Consider the following 8,645-nt stretch of genomic DNA (forward strand, 5'->3'; position numbering starts at 1 on the left):
GCAGATGTGGTTGTTTAATTACATTAAAAGTATCATTGCAGCTGTTGCAAGTAAAGATGCCTTTTTCAATTGATTGATGGTTTATATTATTATTATGGTTGGTAGCCCACTCAGCTAAATATTTTCAATTGATTGATGGTTTATATTATTAGGTTCACCGACAAATGAGCACTCGACAAAAGCGCAGCGATGAAACCGTGGTGACAAAAAACACGGGTTCGAAATCGCACCAACGAATGAGCGCAGAAGCGCGCTGACAACAGCGTGCCGACAACAGTGCGCCAACAAAAGCGCTCCTTCAACGAACAAGTAATAACAACCGAATAACCCTAACCCTAACCCTAACCCTAAACCTAATCCTAAACAGAACCCTGAACCTAACCCTTACCTTAACTGAAATCACGCTTTTGTGGGCACGGTTTTGTCGGTGCGTTGTTGTGGGTGCGTGTATGATGTTGCAGTTTTTGTCACCATGGTTTCGTTGGCACGCTTTTGGCGTGCGCGCATTTGTCGGGTCACGATATTATTATTATGGTTGGTAGTCCACTCAGCTAAATATTTAGACTGGATTTGACAATTTTATCCACCTATTGAATTCTTCCCAAGGACCTGGGATGGTGATGTTGATGACAATAAAGACAATAACAATGTTATTGTCACAATCACACAATGACAATAATGATGTCACTCTTTATGCCACTCTTTCTCAGACACCCACCTCTACCAGTCTTGACCTGTCTTTCAGCAGCTACTTGCTTTTTGCTGCTTGACCTCTTTGGAGGGTCACTGCTGTGGATATTCTTTGCTATGCCTCTCTGAGGCCTTTTCAGTAGCCTTTCCCACTGGCACTTTTCTGGCATGTCCAACGAATGTCTTGTTTAGACCTTCCTTTTTAGGCCTTTGTATTCCACCTCTACTGGATCTCCTCCTGACCTTGACGCAGACTTTTCTCCATAATTTCAGCTGCTGCAACTTCAGACAAACTCAGCCCATTATTTTTATTTCCCCCTCCTCTCCTCAGCAACTCAGCTTTCAGTTTAATTCAGCTTCAGCTGTGCTCAGCTCTTCAGCTCAAAGGAAGACTTTCAGCTCTCTTCAGGCTCCAACAGCATCTCATTCATTTCAGTTGCAGCTGCGGGAAAAAAATTCTCTGCCCTATTTCTCTTTGAAATTCCTCTAAGCAGGAGGTTTTAAAACCTGGATGAGCATTCCTGTTTCTGCTCCATGCAGATCCATCTTTCCACAAATATATGCTTTAAAAATTAATGAGAAGCTACAATTTATTCATTTTTTCCATTCCCTATTAAAGATGGCCCCCTCTAACTTGGTTTGTTTAGTTAAAGTGCGAGGCCTTGAAATTTGATTTTTTTAAGCCGTTAGCAAAGAAATGGACATGAATTAGGGAAACTAACAATTTAAAACAATAGATTTATAAGGGCATTTAAAGGCAAATGCTATCTTTTTCTACAATATTCCTACAATAATCTTTAATCACTGTTTCTTCAAAAATAAACTAGGGTCACAGTCTTTAACCAGTAAATCTGTGAACACTTAACTCATAATTCATTTTCTCCATGAATAAGTTATTAATTTTATGTATGACCATATTCACTCAGTAGAAGAATTTGTGTCAAAAACTGATTTTCCATATTTACCTTTGCTATTGGAATAAATTACAAATACATTTTTCAGCTTCCTATATATCTTAAAGTTTACATTTAAGTAATTATAGAATAACCTTTTCAAATGACAGATTAAATATTTGTTATAATCAAATATGCTACAAAATAGATTTTGAAAGATCCCCATTTCACAAAGCTTTTGTCCCTATAATGAATGATATTGAGCTTGAAATGGTATATCATATTTTACTGTATTGTGAATTGTACAATCATTTTTGGCTGGATATTATCTGGTCTTAAAAAAAAAAAAAGACCAGGAAGACATATTTTTGAATTTTGTAAAATTTTGCTGAGAAACAAAAATTGTAAAATTACAAGTGGTAAGAGCTAAATTTTTAACTATGGATATAAAAATAAAGTCTTCAGCATCACATCGATAAGCATGAGTTGTAAATGTTTTATGTAATATTTATCAATTATTTTGTCAAACCTTCTGATCTTTTGCCAAATTTTAAATTATATTTGGTACTTTGCTAACTGGGCCATAAATAACGGCATTGTCTACTAGTAGGCTTTTGAGTCAAATTCAAGGTACAGTTTATTGCCCATACAGCCCTTTATAACTTACATTATTGATACTTTTGGGAATATCTGCTGCAGATAGAATCAGTCTGGGCAAAATTGGTGGGGCAATAGACCATGCTACAAGCCTCATTCCACAAATTGTTAAAGGGAGTGGGTTATGAATTCATTGTATGAACCCCTTCCTTAATACAAATTACACAGACTTTGCTGATGCCTGAGGGAGAAAAGAAAGCATTTCTTCATAGGCTAATTTGAAGTTTGGATCCCAATATTTTCTGGTTGACATTCTGAAGAAAGGATTCATTAGCCCTTTATCCCATCCTGCATTTCAGATGATAGATAGTTAGATAGTTAGATAGTTAGATAGTTAGATGGTTAGATAGATAGATAGATAGATAGATAGATAGATAGATAGATAGATAGATAGATAGATAGATGATAGATAGATAGATGATAGATAGATAAACGCTGTTCATTAGTATAGATTTATAGGCTTAAAATTCTAGACTAAATTCTAAACAAATATATGGTGATATACCTAAATGACATACAGATTTTTTCATAAGATCTCTCTTTACATTAGACTTATGTCATTAATGTCCTAGAACAGTGATGGCTAACCTTTTTCTAAAGGTATGCCAAAATTGTGTGTGTGCCTCCCACCCACCTGTGCATGTGTGCATGGACACCCTCCACACATGGGGGGGTTTCATCCTCCCCAGGCTCCAGAAGCTTTCCTGAACCCTCGGGAGGGTGAAAATGGCTTCCCCTACCTCCCGTAGGCTATCCGGAAGGTGGAAATGGATCATTTCCAAATTTCCGGTTGGCCCCTAGGCCCGTTTTTCACCCTCCCTGAGCTTCAGGAAAGCCTCTGGAGCCTGGAGAGGGCAAAAAACACCTCAATGGCCCAACTGGAAATTTGGGAATGTCTATCAGAAAAGAAGGTATAATCGTATTCTTCTCCATTTCTTTCTTGCCAAATATCTCTCAGTTCAAAATCATCCAAGAGCCAAGGTGGCACAGTGGTTAAATGCAGCACTGCAGGCTACTGCTAGATCAGCAGTTCAGCGGTTCAAATCTCACCGGCTCAGGGTTGACTCAGCCTTCCATCCTTCCGAGGTGGGTAAAAATGAGGACCCAGATTGTTGGGGGCAATATGCTGACTCTCTGTAAACCGCTTAGAGAGGGCTGAAAGCCCTATGAAGCGGTATATAAGTCTACTGATATTGCTATTGCTATTGCTATCCATCATATCAAAAAAGGACTTAGGTAGTTTCGCTTGCATTTGAATATTTGGCCGAGAAGCCTTCTTATCTTTCTTAGTGTCCATAACAACGTTCCAGTCACCCAATAGTATGCAGAACCTATAATCCCACTGTACTAATTTGGCATGAAGCTTTCTATAAAATCCATCTTGTTGTTGATTGGGAGCATATATTCCCAGTAGCAATGTCCTTTTCCCTTCTAATACCAAGTCTATTGCGATATATCTTCCGTGGGGATCTGCTTCGATTAATTCAGCTTTCATATCCTTCCTTAAGTATATAACTATACCATTTTTCTTCTCTGAAGCAGAAGCTGTAAAATGTTGTCCAAGACTTGTATTAATCAGATATTTTTGGTCAGTTGATCTAATGTGAGTTTCTTGCAAACAAATTATATCATTCTTGAACTGTTTAAGATAGTGATTTATTTTCTTTCTTTTCTGTGGAGAGTTTAATCCATTGACATTCGATGTTAGGAACTTAGTTGTCATCTTTGGCTCCCCAAAGCTTTTTTAGAGCCATCTGAACATCCTGGAATTTAACCTTTGGTCTGGCTCCTCCCACTGCTTCTAAGCTGGTACCTGTAGCATCTTGACCTGTAACAGGTGTTTGTTGTGATTGTTGCTTTTTTAATTGTTGGTCCATTCGTCTGGTAATCACATGGCTTTGTCTTTGTTCCTTGGCTTCTTGTGCTTCTGAGAGAGAAAGATGATCCATCCTTGTTGATAATTGTGTAGTTTGCTGTCTATCTTGTCCTTCTTGTTCTCTTTCTCTAGGTCCAGGTGGGGTGGGGTGTCCGGCCTTCACGATATTATAGTAAAAGTCTCGGGCCTTCCATACTGAATTAAGACGGTATCTTTGCCCCTGAAAAATGAGTGCTAGTCTGACTGGTGCATCCCATCTGAACTGTAGCTGACGATTTTTAAGATCTTCGACTAAAAAAGCATAGTCTTTCCTAGATCTTAGCATTTGAGGTGGTATCTCTTTCAAAACAGTCACTTCCTGACCCCCAATTTGAAGCTTGGTTTTATAGGACTCTTGCAATATCATATTCCTCATGTCTCTTGTGGTAAAGTAAACCACAATGTTCCTTGGAAGTTGCTTCTGTCTAGCAAGCCAGGAGTTAACATAATAGACCTTATCAATTTGCCAATCAAAATTCCCCCCTGGCCTTCCCATCAGGCTATCGAAAGCTTCTGAGAGAATCTGTTTCAAATTTTCCTGGTTATTTTCACATAAACCTCTTATTCTTAGTGCAAGTTCCATTTGTCTATACTGTAACATAATAATTTCTTTTTCAGCATCTCCGACTTTTCGTTGAACCACATCTATCTTGGATACCAAATTAATATTAGAGTCATTAAGATCTTCTAATCTGCTTTCAATTCCGGACACGTAATCTGAAAATGAATTAAGAACCCCCAACATATCATCCCTGATCTTCTGAACCCGGGTCTCAAGTTTATCAGACAGTTCTTTATGAGCAACAGATATCTCCTCCTTAATTTTTGTTTCCATTGTAACTACATGATTTTTAAAGGTTTCAGCCAGTTCTTTCTGAAAAGTTTATTTAATTAACGGCTCCCCTATGGTGGGAGGAAGTAATGATTGTAGTTTTGTGCCGGGGGTGGGGGAGCTGCCCGCACTTTTTGAAACAGGGGGGGAAACCTTTTGGATAGGGTTTTGCTTAGAAGCCATTCCAAGTTTTAATCTTCTTCAGCCAATTAATAAGTCTATGTTGGTCGATTGTACAGGAATTGCTGTTTAATTTAGTAATAAATCACTCCTTTTCTTTGAAGTTTTAAACTCCGTAGAAATTCAAAGCCCAATCAGTGTTACGAAGCTGCTTGGCGCTATTTTGTATATCTCTTTAGCAAGTAAGATATCAGAAGGAATTATTGTAAAAATGAAGCTAAAAATTAATACAAACAATTAAAAGTTCATGTGTATAGGCTCTGCTCGTCTTGAATTCAGTAGATCCAATTTTTGTTCTGAGGGTGGGTGGTTTGCTTTGTGCTGCTAATAAGCAGCAGGAATTCTTGGCATGGAAACAATTCTGCTTTCGGGTGCCCTTCCTCCCCTCCCAGTGTCGATCTGAGAAAGTTAGTTGGCACGCTGCCCAGCACAATTAGCTCACCTTATCTCCTTAGCCCGAAGAAAAGGTAAACAAGCTGTCAAATGGCTGATGGGTTGCTGTTCAGACAGTTTAATGCAACCAGGATTCCAGAGCTGTTAACGACCAGCTCCTACTGGCAAACACCCTCCCCCCCACCGGAAGCCTCCCCTAGCCCTCCGGAAGGCTAAAAATCAGCTGGCCACATGCACATCAAAGCTGAGAACTGCTGTGCTGGAAAATATGGCTCTGCGTGCCACCTGTGGCACACATGCCATAAATTCACCATCACAGTCTTAGAACAACTTTGAAAACAGCTTTTTGCTAAATTGGAAAAAGATACATGTCCTCCTCAAGTGGATTATTTGAGTTATTGTATCTTTGCAGAAAGAGTACAGAAACAACATTTAAGATACAATCAGTTCTCATATGGCAAGAGTCTAGAAATGTGATCCATGCATTCATTTTTCATTTTGCCAATGTTTATAGAAGATTCATCTCTAATTTTGCAGAATACACAAAACTACTGGTCCCACTTCTAGCAAAAGAACATAGGTGTCAACGGTCTACTTAAGAACAACAAAAATGATGCCTTTGATTATGTTTTGTTTGTTTCTGTTCTTCAAAGGACAGAAGGATCTTTTGCTTTATGTCTTTTACTCCAAGTTTCTTTTCCTAACTGAAAGGAACTGTGATATATTCAAGAAAGGTCACCAGCCAAAAATGCAACATTCCAACAATGAAAACATTTCTTGGAGGGAGTAATCCACACAATAAGATCAGAATAATGTTTTAATGTATCTCATGTTCTTATTTAATAGGATATACTGTCACATGCACTGTTAAGCAGACCTGAATATGGTTTTCTTTCTTCATCAACGATTCTGAAGCAAAGCAAATGTATCTCCCTCCTCCAAAATTTGAACAAAGCTGTGTACAAAAGATGTAAAAATCTTTCTAAGAAAGGTTTTACCATTATAGCAAACATATGAATATTAAAATAAAAGACACTAGAAATTTACTAGATGTGATTCTGTTATCATAGTAGAAAAATGTATATAAAATCTAATAAAGCAAAGGACTCCTACAAATCTGCTAACAGGAATTTATACAGTATTGTCAGCTTTTTTATGTTAATGACAGTCACTGAAGCCACAGCAATCCACTAATTGAGTATATAATTTCTTTTTGAGATTTCTCTCCTTGACTATTGCCATAAAATATGTTACTGGAGATATTGCTGAGAACCTAAAAAAATCTAGTTTATCCCACATTGATATTATTTCTAACTTGATGGTTAGGGTAAGTCATGTTCAAAAGTGCACAAAACCGAAACATTGTTTTATTTTGAACCCTGAACAAATCATCACATATGAATGTTCTGCTTAACTGTGGTTGACGTGCAGTAGTTTGAGAGAACTAAAACCCAGAATTATTTGGTTCCTGTGCAAACTGGAATATGCAAAATCTGAGGGAGCAAACAGGGCAAGGTTGGCACACATTGCACCTTTTCACTTTTCTCAATTGTTTTCAGAGCAGCATAACTACCCATCTCCTACTTCCTGATCTTCCCAGTGCCTTCTCTCACTTCTTTCAGGTGCTACTATATTCCTCTAGCCTCACCCCCTCCCCCTTTTTCAATCTTCCCATTGCTTTACCTTTTTTTCCCTTGAATGGACATCATCTGCAGTGAGGAATTCCATGCTTTCGTATTTATACTGAAATAAACTTGAAAAACTCCCTGTTGGGGAATAGCATTGTAAAAGTGTGAGGGTGAAGGTTCATTCTCTGAGCTTGTGGGTTGGTTTATAAGTTATTTATTATTTATTATTTATAGATTTCTTGATTTAGATCAAGAACACACACACACACACACACACACGATTGATATAGGATTAGGGTTGAATACTTACCATTTCTCTTAAACATATAAAATAATTAGTCAAAGGTGATGACTAATGGCATGTCTCTGTACAATCTGGCATTAATTTGTTCTCATTGCACCCTTGTTGATAGCTTCATAAACCTATCGTATTTTTTGGAGTATAAGATGCACTAAAGTATAAGATGCACCCAGGTTTTGAAGAGGCAATTTTTTTAAAAAAAAGTAGGTAGGGGGAGAGAGGGAGAGAAAGAGAGAGAAATACAGTAGGTAGGTAGGTAGAGAGAGAGTAGTTAGATAGGGAGGGAGGGAGGGAGAGAGAAAGAGAGAGAAATACAGGAGGGAGGGAGGGAGAGTGTGTGTAGATAGGTAGGTAGATAGGTAGGTAGAGGGATAGAGAGAGAGAAATAGAGAGAGATAGAGAGAAATACAGTAGATAGGTAGTGGGACAGAGAGAGTAGGTAGGTTGGTAGGTAGAGGGATAGAGAGAGAAAAATAGAGAGAGAAATACAGTAGATAGGTAGGGGGAGAGAGAGTAGGTAGGTATATAAGTAGATGGAGGGAGGGGGGAGAGAGAGAGTAGGTAGGTTGGTAGGTAGAGGGATAGATAGAGAGAAATAGAGAGAGAGAAATACAGTATCGGTAGGGAGAGAGAGAGAGTAGGTAGGTAGGTAGGTATATAAGTAGATTGAGGGGGAGAGAGAGAGAGAGTAGGTAGTTAGGGAGAGAGAGAGAATAGGTAGGTAGATGTTTCCAGGTGTATTTATCCATGTGCTGGAGAAGGAAATCGCTGACAACTTGTAGGACCTAAAACTCATCAACCACTCTAAATAAACAACTTTCCGAAAGGGAAAAAAAAGGTTTTGCATTCTGCAAACCTCCCCAAAACAGTTTATTATAAAAAAAAAAGCATGCATAGCCTTATGGAGGCTTATAGAGTGCCGCTAGGGGCTGGGGGCACAAAACTGCCCATTTTTTGCTCATTTCTGCCCTCCCCAGCCCCCAGGAGCTGTCTGAAAGCCTCCATAAGGCTATACATGGCCATTTTGGTAAAGGGGTGGGCTTTCAGATGGCAAAAAATGCTGCATACTGTGTGTAAGACGCACCCAGATTTTCAGCCTGTGTGTCTTATACTCTGAAAAATATGCTAATTTAGCAGCAGTGATAAAAATATAGAA

This window comes from Thamnophis elegans, chromosome 8 (genome assembly GCF_009769535.1).
Source record: "Thamnophis elegans isolate rThaEle1 chromosome 8, rThaEle1.pri, whole genome shotgun sequence".
NCBI classification, from domain to species: Eukaryota; Metazoa; Chordata; class Lepidosauria; order Squamata; family Colubridae; genus Thamnophis; species Thamnophis elegans.